Raw genomic sequence first — 12,793 nt, forward strand, 5'->3', positions numbered from 1 at the left:
AGCTAGATCACTTGGAAGACAGACTCTCAGACAATGAAGACAAAATATGTAGTCAGTTAATATGGCAAACATTATGCAATATATAATATATTGAAACATCACATGACGACCCATGAAAACAATATGTACATTTTTGTGTTTTATCTGTAAGTTAAAATAAATGTAAATTTATAATAAAAAAGGAAAAGAACCTTTGAAGTAGTTCTTCACAAATTATTTTGTAAAACAAAAGCCTTAACATGGTTGAGTAGCATCTCTGCTTAAGAATGATGGCATACATTTACTAAAATCTATGTACCTCTCAATTAGCTTTTTAAAAAGCTCTGAGCGCCTCCTATTTTTAGAAATATGTTAAATGCATTGATAACGCTAACTACCTTACAAGATAGTACTATTATTGTCAATAGTATTAATGTCTTCTATGTAGAGAGATAAATGTTGCATGATTCTTGACTTAATGTTCTGCCAGAGATACAGGCAATTGTGGAAAGGGGTTGGTTTTGTTTTTTAAGCAAGGAAACACACACAAAGTTATAAATATATAAATACATAAAAGTATCATGTATATAAATTTTAGAAGGGGAAAATTATGAATTAATCAAGTCCACCTAGAGTCTAATAAAGGTTTCCTTCTCATCATTTTATTTATTGTTTTATTCTGGCACAAAGATATATTTTTATATGTTAAAGCCAAATATCTTCCATGACTTCAGAACAAAATAAATCTTAGGATAAGTCATAAAGGAATCCCTTTTTAATAGAAGGGATTAGTTATGGCCATTAAAAAAATGGACATCTGTGGGGTTTTTGCATTGGTGAATTTAATTCCCATTTATTATTTCTAAATATATCCCTTTCATTGCAACTTCTACAAATGCAAACTTTCTCCATCCTACTACTTACCAATCAAGAATATTTGCTAAGATAATCAAATCATGACTTTCCAGATCTTGAAGATGTTGAGTAGTGAGACAAGAAGTCTGAATTCTGGAGTTTAGGAGGAGAAGAAATTAAGTGGAACATTGCTTATTCCTTTTTCTTTGAGCTTTTAAAACTTTTATGTTACTCCACTGCACACTAGAATTTAATCTTCTATATAAAAAATAGTGATTACGTTTATTTTTTCTGTATTTTTTCAGAAATACTATTTTAACTCTTCTTCAACTGAATTTTAATTGGCAAAAACTCACAGTCCTCAAACATAGAATAGATTTGAAGAATAGATGACCATTGCTTCCTCTTAGAATGTGAACAGTTTCTTGATAAGATTTACAGTTGAATGCATCACAGGTTTATTAGCCTTATTGAAAATGCTTCAGACTAGAAATATTTCTAATTTTTGGATTTTGGAATATATGTATGATGCATATGTGTGTGTGTTGTGGGGGTAGAGAGAGAAAGAGAGACGAGGGAGACATTAATCTATTTTGCGATGGGACCCAAATCCAAACACAAACTTCAGTTTGTTTTTTCTTAAACTTTATTTTTTTTATGTGGTGCTGAGGAAGGAATCCAGTGCCTCATATGGGGAGGCAAGCACTCTAGCACTGAGCTCCAATACCAGCCACTTCAGTTTTTTTTTTTTTTAATATATATAACTTACAAATGTAGCCTGAAGGTAATTTATGTAGTATTTTTAGTACTTGCATTTTTACTATGGCCTTTCACAGTTAAGATTCTGAAATATTTTGAATCTTAGATTATTGAACTAGGGATGCTCAAACTGTATATAATATGATGATCACTGGTGGAATAAAGTTGTTTTGTGCTTTAAGGAGTCATTTTTTAATATTAATTTTTTTTTAGTTGGACACAATACCTTTATTCCATTCATTTATTTTTATGTGGTACTGAGGATCAAACCCAGGGCCCTGCGCGTACTAGGCAAGGGCTCTACCGCTGAGCCACAATCCCAGCCCCGAGTCATTTTTGAATTAGAATAATTTTAATTAATTTAAATATATGTTGGAAATATTTATTTCTATTGTAATATAGCATTAAGTTTTAAAATAATCTCTTTGAGGCAAAAATAGTCAATTTAAAGGCAATATAGTATTTAAAAAAAACAAAAAATTATAAATCTGGAAAGTGAATGAGTAACATTCAGGAAATGACAGGCCAGTTAGTCACTTGAGAATTGGGTAGAAGAATTAAAACTCTGTGCTTTGCAGATAGTTGTTTCCAGGCAGCACGTAGCTAGACTAACCCAACAGATAGTCTCAGACTCAAGGATTAAAAAATTGCCTCTATGCTGCTATTTTTCAAACACGCACAGATTTTAGTGGCTGCAGAGCAATGCCAGTTTTCTCATTTAAGTCTTCTAATTAAACAAAGTACGCAATCAAAATAGTAGGAATATACATTTGCCATGCCTAATGCAAACATAATTTAGCATTTTGGCACTTGTAGTTGTCTTGATTTTACTCATGTAAAAATCTGTTATTTTTTGTTTGGAGTGAAGCAGAAAGGGTCTTTACATTTCACAAGTGGATTCCAGTAGCAGACATCTCTCATTTTGCCTGCCTTGAAATCTCTTCCCCATGTCTGTTCTTCTTATGTTGTTGGGACTAAACACTATTATGAACATCACTAGGGGTAGGGAGCAGAGACCCTAGGTGTGGGCAACTCAAGCACTCTATCCCTCTGGCCATTAAAAGTATTTCAGGAAGGAATCTGTGGGAGTTACTTAATTTCATGTCTTCCAATTTCCTAGCAACCTATGTCACTGAGTTGATATGAAAATTAAATGAACTTAGAAATCAAATATTCCAAAATATTTAGAATTATGCCTAAAGTAAGCCATAAGCACCATGTAAATATTAGCTATTGTTTTTATTTCTAAGTTGGGTAAGATTTGGGTCTTGGCGCAATTCCAGCATTCCATTGTATCCAGTTTGGAAACTTTTTGAAACACTGAATTCACAGTTGTGAGAATTAAATAATTTCTCCTTATGCTTTATTTTAAACATAATACTGATACAATGTTTCTTTTGAAAATGTTCTGATATGCATGCTTAATACATTATTCAATTGGTATATGACCCAACAGTGTTTCTTAGGCATTTTGGCTTAAATATTAATGGTTTTTATTTAAATATCCAATGTATATATTATAGCATTACATATGTATGTACTGTATAAAGATATAAAACATGTATTTCATATAAAAATTTAGCAAATACCAACTGGAGTGATTTATCTTCAAATGTTTCATAGAACAGTAGGAGAAATATGCCACATGGTACTCAACTAGCCAATAGTTTAATAAAGATTCTTAACGTCATCAGTGCTATAAAATAAGTTAGTATATTTGTTTGTGGACAAATGCCTGAAAATAAAAATGAAAAATAAACATTATACAACCAGTTTGGTGGGATTTTATGATATTTTCTTTTTGAATTAGTCTTATGTGATAATACTTTTTAGGGGTTACCCAAAATCAGGAGAAAAAAAGGTATATAATTGCCCTTTTATAATTCAAGCACTCTATCCCTTTGCACTTTTCTAACAATACACTTCTATTTGTACCAAAGCTTAAAATGCCTACTACTTTCCTACTAGCTTCTCAAAATACCCTTCTCATCTCTCAGGGCATGCCTCAAATCCCCCTTCCTCAATAAAGATCTCTCCATCTCCTCACACTGAAATGAATTATCCTAGCTCTGAGCTCCCCTGGAAATTCTTGTCTTTACAACATGTTTAGGAATTAGTCATGCATTGTCTTGAGGTAGTGAAAAGAGAGCTCTGACTTTGAAGTCAGACAGGCTTTGGATGAATCCTGACTCTACTGCAAAAGAGCTTCATGACTTTGTCTAAAAACAGTACCAACTGTGTGAATCTTACCAAAGGTACCAGGTGTGGTTTTAAATGTTTTACATGTCTTTTCTCATTTTATTTACACAATAACTTAATAAAATAGATGGTGTTATGAGTATATATAAAAGAACATTGACACACATTGTCCTTATTTGAATAACTATAAAGTATCCAAGACTTCATTGTTAGTAAATTGGGCAAATAGAATTCAAACTTCAGCAGCCTGGCTGCAGAGTCCATGCTCTTATGCAGTATACTATATTTCCTCTTATCTTCTATGTCAGCAAATTATGATGGGGACTGAATTCATAGGCCTTCTAGACAGATAACATCAAATAAGAAAGTGTTTGGCACATAGACATATAAAAGGGATTATTGGCATCCCCGTTGCTGTAATCTCTATTTAGGTGGGTGACTTGAATTGTACTTAACTATTCATGTGTTTGTGTCTTGCCTTTACAGATGGTTCATACATTTCCCTGATTTTCCCATAATAACAGGCACTTGGTTGAGTGCATCGCTAAGCATGGAATTCAACCATGTCTAAGACCTAGCTTTGAGTGCTGTCAACCTCACCTTTTCCTACTCCTCACTTCCTTGCAAATCTTTTGCTATCTCACCTACATAGACACTGTGATTCCCTCTACCTACCATGTCTTTGCTTCTCTTGCCTGGACCTTGCCTACTCACACAGAATCAATTTTGCCTGGCTTCCTTCTCAAAGCCACTCTTAATCATCCCAGCTAGGGAAGGAGTCTCCTATTTATGTTCCTATAGCATTCCCTGAATGCTTGCATCGTAGTAAGCCAACTACAAAGAAATTATTTTAACATGCTAGGGCAAAAATCCACAAGTCAAGGATTTGATGCTAGCTGTTTTAGTATTCCCAATACTTTGCACAATAACTGGAACTTTAGGCATTCAATGGGTGCTTATTGAATTATCCTGATAATAGGAAGCTCATTTTTTTTTTTTCAAATTTAATTTGCTGTGTAGAAAGTTTTAGCGAAAGGGATTCCCAGTAATAAAGTCTCTTCCAGGAACTATACAAACATTAGCATTTCCCAAAGTGTGTTCTGTACATCAATTTGCTCTATTGGGAAAAAAATTTCCCCATGGCCAAATACATTAAGAAACTACTGCTTATTTTTACCATTATATTGGAGAATCACAGTGTGTACTAGGCTATTTATTAATTCAACAAATATTTATTGAATATCATTCACTCAATATATATGGGTAAGATGGAAACGTCTATGACCTATCTGGTCTCTCAGAAGTCCTTCAAAAGAGAAACATGTTTGACCTCATTTGAACCAATGTATTATTTGATCAGAATTTCTTTTTCACATGTCACCATTCCAGACACATTCTTTAGAAAAGTTTGCCCATCAATGTTATACCAGCTAGATAGCACATTTTCCTCTTTTAATATGATTTAACTCCCTATGATACTTATGATTTTATTGGTAAATGAATAAGAGAATAGAATGATTGCATAGCTAACTGTTCATATTATTTAATCAATTATTAAACCAAATTATTAGAAATATTTCAATTATAGTTCTATTTGATATTTTATATAGTCAAAATGTTATATAATTAATTGATGGCAACGCACTGCTAAAAAAGTAATACAAATTCTGAAATTTGCTGAAAATTCCTTATAGATGTAGAAATATGTAGATCCTTGTAAAACACAAATAAATAATTCAGAGTTGCTAAATTAATACATGATGGATTTATATAATGTCTGAGCTGATGCATATCCCCACCTTAGCCAGAATACTGTAACTTTGTTTTTTATATGTTAGTATAAAATATGTTATCAGACTTAAATGTGAAAAAGTAAAATTTTTAAAAATTTATGTACCACTTTTCTGCCACATGCAGCTAGTTAACTATTCTTGGCTTATGGGTGTTGAGGAACTGGCCTGAATCATCCAGTTTGAGAGTCAATTGATTTTTTTTTCATCGCCTTTCATTTTGATTACATAACTTATTAACAAAAGTTTATTTTGTCGGACTTAAGTGATTTTTGACACTTCACATTTAAACATTCATTTCATATTTATAGTTTCTTTCTTTAGTATAATTACTTTTTATATGTTGTCTCACCTCCAGTTACAATTTTTATTCTATAATCCTTCACACATTATCCTCTACTATCCTCATTTCACTGTGGGCATTACCCAGGGTTTAATTCATGGATCTTTTCTGTGTAATCTTCTTTCCACAGTTACATCTGGAACACTAGGAATTAAGTCAGTGTTTAGGAATCTCATTTGCTTGAGAATCTCTGGTAAATGGTAGACAGATAAAGCTGAATAACTCTGGCCCTTGTGAATGGCACAAAGTGGTACAGAAGACAGCAGGGGGGACAAAGACTCACTTGAGGTGCTCATGCCTTACTCTTCATGCCACATGAAATATTGACATCACAGATTTATAATATAAATCTCACCATGGCTCTATCAATACTAAATTGAATGCTAACTTATTAGAATTTATCTCCCGAAAGTTCATGTACATAAGGGAAACTATGTCTATTTTATTGGCTTTTAGTTTTAGAGCTTTGAATAGTTGTTGGAGATGCAGGACACAGTCAAAAAATAATTGTTAACAAATGAAGCCAATCAGGAGTAAAGATGTTATCAATGCCTTATCTCCTAAACACCTCCAGACTGACTATATGAAGAAATATCTGTAGCACTCAATTCATTAAGTTACAATAACAACACAGGTAAATTCTTGAATTTAGCCTTTCTATGCCTGTGTTTATTATTTTATATCCAATTGTTTATACAAACCTCATAATCATAATTTACATGTTTATAGTTAAACAAGAATAAGTTAAATATATTTATTTTGAGGTTTAAATTTCCAGACAGATGCATGACATGATTGTATACCTTATTTGATCTTTCCCTACATAAAATTATATCCCAAATTTAACATAACTGCAATTAACCTCATTTTAAATATTCTGTAAAGATGAGCATAGTGTCATACTTTACATAGTGTTTAGTTTTTTGGTATTAATATAGTTGGTACCTATTTAATATTTGTTAACCTAATAAGCAATGGAATGCTAGGGTTTATTAATACCTTGGAAATAATTTTGCATTACTTCTAAGCTTGAATCAACTCTAAAAATTGGGTAAATCAGCATTCATTATTTCATGACTCTAATTATAATGGTTAACTCTTCAAGCTTTTTTTCTAAATTTATTAACTGGTCTTCAAATTATGAATATATTACTCATTGAAGACTTAATGTTCTTTCTTACTTCTAATTAAAAGTTTTCTATATTATTAATTTTCTGAAATATGGAAATTTGGGGGCTTAATTTTGCTACTTAGTTCTGTTTCTTTACTTGTCCCCAGATGCTGCTGAAATACTGTGCAGTGATATTTGCAAATATATATATATTCACTTAGACTAAAATGTAACTAAAATATGAAATATTGCATAGGTTATAAAATTGTGGCAGGTAGTTGAAAGTGTTGAGTAGTTTTCTTCTATCATTTTTTTTCACAATTGAAACCTATTTATTTCGTGAAGTGAGATTAAGATACAAAGGAATAAATGGACAGAGTTAACATAGGAGAAATTGCAAATTCAGATTATGCCAGTTGTAAAACAGGATTTTTATGAAAGGAGAGCATTAATTTTTTGCCAGTAATTACTTAGTTAAAAAAAGAATTCATGAGGATTACAAAGTCAATTGTCTAAATCTTTAAAAATATGACCTCAAATCCAATTAGAATAAAATTGGATCAGCTTATTGTACTATGGATTTAATTAAATCAAATATATAGGTACCCTGTTTCACCTGGAAATTTAAAATATAAGACAAATCCACTTGACACATTTTTATGTTTAGTTATAAAACTGCAAATTGTGTTTAGAAAGCTAACACCAACAATTGCATAATAAGTTAGAATAGCGTTTTAATATGTGCTCTAGTCTTCTAGAAGTTCCTGGATGAATATTAAAATCTCTATTAATACTTTTATAATGAGCTCTCACTGTAAGAAAAAAAGGTAACATTTGAAAACTAACTGTCATGTAATGTACAAAATAGTGAGTACATTTGTTATTCATTACCTGATACTTTATAGTTATGAATTTTTCATATCCCCATAGTGTCATCTTGCCCCAGCTGCCCTGGCATACGTCCTAGTTCAAGTCAGGGCCAGCCAAACATAAATAAATAAATGAAGTTAAACAGGTAGTTCATGGAGCTTCATAGAAAAATCTTAATTTTATTTTTGGGTACATTTTAGTCATGTAGGTATTGGTAACAAGAATGGTTAGCTAATACTAACAGTTTCCATATTTGGAAACAGTTGTTAGATATTAACAGTTTTGGGACCCAGCAAGCCCAGAATATTCATACTCTATGAGTTTCATGTAGCAAAAGAAATTATCAAGTCCTTATCTCTTCATTCTGCTGTACTTAAGACATTACCTTCTGAAATATAAAACCATTTTTGATTACTTTATAAAATACACTAAATCACATTTCACAGAAGTCTTTCATTAATTTTCACTTGACAAAATCTTTCATAACATCTCATGAGATGTTATTCTCAATGAGAATTCAAATACCTTTTTTTAAAAAAGACTGGTTTCTTAAAGGAATGCCTTAACTTGAGATATTCTAAATTAGAGAAATTAGTATCCTGTGTAATGAGGTTGTCCTACTTGTACTCTTATTTTCACTACCACATCAAGTGAAATAATGTCACCTGTATGACACACTCATTTAATGCTCTATGTATTCCCAAGAATTTGCTGAAACTCCATCATTATGTTTCTTGTTCAAGAAAATATATTATGTAGCAAGTGAAGATAATAATAGTATACAAATTCCTGAATCTTTTTCCTATGCAAATGAAATAATTTACAAATTTTTGTATTTTAGTTTTTATTAATAGAAAACAACTTGCAGCATATCTACAGGAGATTTTCCATAACTGCTAATATAATATAGCTATATTCTAAGTTACTTTTACTTGTACTTTTTGAATCTAAAATAACATGTTCTGATATTTGAATCAAAATGATGTCCATGTTAACTTAATGTTAATGCTGAACTTCTGTTGGCTTCTATGTAGGAATGAGCCTGGATCCTTTCAGTTCTATTAAAGATGATCCAAAGTTTCTTATCACAACAATTAAATCAGAATTATACATGCTTTCTCACATTTTAATAACTTCCAGATGGTAGATAAACTAAAATAAAGCTAAGAATTCAACAAAAGTGTGGGAAAATATTAGCATAGTACAAAAGACTAAGAACACTAAGGAAGTTATTTTCAAACTAGTTTTCCTTGCTTTAAAAAAATGCCACTGGCAAGAATAATGATGCTTCCATAATGTTACTAGAGTGCTATATTTGTAAAGCAGCATGTAGGCCTCATAAAAGGGTAATGAGTTCCTTAAGTGATAGTAAAATAAGCTTTCATGTAGAGATATGCCGAGGTACTACTGTTCACGGGCAGCAGTGGAGTTGCATTACCTATTTTGTATTGCAATTTTCACTAACAAAAAAAGAGGAATTACAGTAATGGTCACATTTTCCTTCCCATGACATAAAAAAAGGACTCTAGTGGAGTTCCAATAAGTAGATAAAATGATAAAAGTCTACATGAAATTTGTACTTATTTGTCTATTCTTCCTTATATAAGCATGTTATTTGAGTAGACTAGGAGTATATTACTTTACTTGATCACAGAATTACCCCTAGATTACTACTTTCAGTTGATTGTATCTTCTGGATTTATCAATTATTTGGCTTCACAAAATATGCATAAGTTCTTTGATACTTAAATAATGCTTATCTTCTCCCTTCCATGCTTGCATTTCAAATAACAGTCAATAAAGTGAATCACTCAGTATTAGTGATTTTATTTTTAATAAAGGATGCATAAGAAATTTCAAAATGTTCTCCAATCTAGTTTTTTTTTCCATACAAGAGAATAATCTTGTCTACCATATAATCAAAATTCCTAAAGAATGTAAATTCCACTTTGAATTCTATTGGCTAATTGACTATAAAATCAAGAAGTCTTTCTCTCCTCTATCACTATTCCTAATTGAATTTTTTGCTTTTGAATAGCAACAGGAAACAGTTGCTCACAGAATGTAGAAATTTCCAGTAATTGTCAGGTGTTACAGATGTGTATAATACCTTAGTATTTGGTAATATTAATTTTGTAAAGGCAACATGTTAGGTAAGGAAAGAAATTATACCTAAGCGGTTATGAGTATGATTTTAAAAGATTTAAATGTTAATGGTAACTTCTGAGGCAGATATTTAAAAAGAAATGTCTTTGATGGACAGCAAATAAATGATATAGATGGCTACAGCAAAGGAAAACTGTAAAATATTTTTTCCCAAGTAAAAGCACAACTTCAAAAAAACTAGAGAATAGAACTTTTTGTGATTTCACAAGAATTTTAGCCCATACGTACAAAACTACTGAAGTGTTTTCCTCCAAACAAATATATAAACTTTTTGCAGGAGTTAAATCAAGAGATAAGTGTTAAAATGCTAAATTCTGTTTTCCTTGGACAGGGTATATGTATATTTCTACCATTTAGATTATATACTTTATTTAATAGGAGTTTACATGAGAAAATTGGCATTGCTCTGTAGCTACTAAAGTATGAAAGTCTGTGCATGTTTGAAAAATAGCAACATAAAAGCAGATTTTTAATTCTTGAGTCTGAAACTAGCTAGCTATTGGGTTAGGCTATCTGCTCAGCTTGAGAACAACTAGTTCTTTAGGAGAGTGTCTGACTAGAAAATCGTGTGTAGCATTAAAAACTTATTTTCTGTACTTTCCAATTCTTTAAGGAAATTAAAATTTGTTAATAAATTTGCAAATAAATGACTGTTTCCTTAATAGAAGAGGAGGAAAAAATAACAAATGCACTTTAAGTTCTCCCCAAATAGATTGTATTGTTGAAGGAAAAAGACAACTTCTTTGAGTGTCATTATAAAATTATTAATTGCATTCAAAGAAAATTTAATACCTTATAGAAAAGACAAACTGTAAAATAGTATTTTTTTCTGATAAATATTTTAAGCATCTAGACAGTAATTGATAACAAAAATGAAGCAAATATTCAAAATATAGAAAATTTAAAAATTAAAATTAAATATTAAAACAAAAGCATTTTATAATGACAAAATACCATTCTTAAAAATTACTTGAATTAAGTCATATTTGAAAAATAGATATTAGGTTTTTAAAAATAATGTCATAAGGAATGGTTTGTCCTAGGAAAAACATTAGTGAATTAATATAATATTCAAAATCGTCCTGACAATAAGGATATCAAATGACAAGAGCCTTGCCTTCAATGTTACTTTTATTCAAGTATTCATTTAATATTTATTTATGAAGCTATTGTATGGGCAAGCAACCATATTTTAAAAAGTAACATGTAATACAAGTGTTCATAAAATATCCTTAATACTATGTGATAATGTTTCTTCCTGTCATTTTTTATTACTGTGATTCTTCCCTATGGGAACCAACCCCTAGATCTTGACATATCCCTCTTTTAGGACACTTCCCATGGTCTTCATCTCCTGGTGTTATTCTCATTAATGTATTATGTTATATGGCTATAGTGATTTTGCAAATATCATTAAGCATACTGGTTATTTGCCATGAAAATAGGGAAATTAACAGGGCATGTAACCTAATCACTTGAGCTGTGTAAAAGCAGGGTTTTCTCCAGGTGATAGTAAAACAGGAAATCAGAGATCAGAACATGAGAGAAATTTGATGCACTGTTGTTGGTTGGAAAAGGGAGAGAACAATGTGAAAAGAAATTGAGAGATGTAGCTGGAAACTTAGATCAAACCTTAAACACTAATCAATGAAGAATTAAGAATCTTAGTTCTACAGGAATTTGCAATAGTATGCAGGAACTTGAAAGCATATTCCTCTCCAGAACCTCCAAGGAATAGCCAAGGCTAGATAACACCCTGATTTATCCTTTGTGGGATCCCAAGCAGAATCCAGTTGAGCTCACCTGACCTCTGACCCACAAAGCTATAAGCTTACAATTGTTGTTTTATGCTATCAAATTTGTGTTAGTTACAATCCAATTTTAAAAACTAAACTAAATACACTGCAACTAAGCAATTGCAGTAGAAGCCAGAAGTGTATTTTGAATTTGGAAGTCCTAGATTCTGAGGATACATGGACTATAATGAATGCACCATTAATCAAATATAGACTTCTTAGCTTCCAATCCTTTTAGCATGAGAGGTCCAGAAATTTCTTACAAACTGAGAAAGGAGCTTCTTAAAGGATAATGGTACCAATCAACCTGATATCCAGAACATTAAATGGTAATGGATTTCCTAAGAAAGAAGACTGCCACCTTTACTTTCTCAGAGATTTTACTAAACATTTCAAAGATTTGGGCTTAACAAATACATACATAGATTTGGTATCTGAATTGTAGACAGATTGGCATCATTCTTGATACCAGGGTGGAGTTAGTTGGTAATTATGGTAAATCATGGCAAATAAATCCCAACTATAAACATATGTTGACTATTATGTGTCATGCACGGATGTAAATCACTTTTATGCATTATTTTACTTAAAATTCATAAAACCATAAGATAAAATAAAATTACTATTTCCCATATTTTATAAATGGAAAACTGAAGTACATAGAAATTAAATAACTAAAGTTTCCACAGCAAATAAATAAGGAACCTGGATTTGAGTCCCCATGGTATGGCATCTTGGTTTGTGCTTTTCACCACTAACCTAAGACTCCAAGAAACTTAGTTAAAACAAACAAACAAAGAAGAACAAGTGGAGCAAAGTGTTTCATAACAGGTTTTTAGGCACTTGGTCTGTAAAGACCCTTTCAAACAAATATGCTCTCCACCCCAAGACAAGCCATCTTGGAATGGCATGGAAACAATACAAA

The sequence above is a fragment of the Marmota flaviventris genome, chromosome 5 (genome assembly GCF_047511675.1).
Source record: "Marmota flaviventris isolate mMarFla1 chromosome 5, mMarFla1.hap1, whole genome shotgun sequence".
Taxonomy (NCBI): Eukaryota; Metazoa; Chordata; class Mammalia; order Rodentia; family Sciuridae; genus Marmota; species Marmota flaviventris.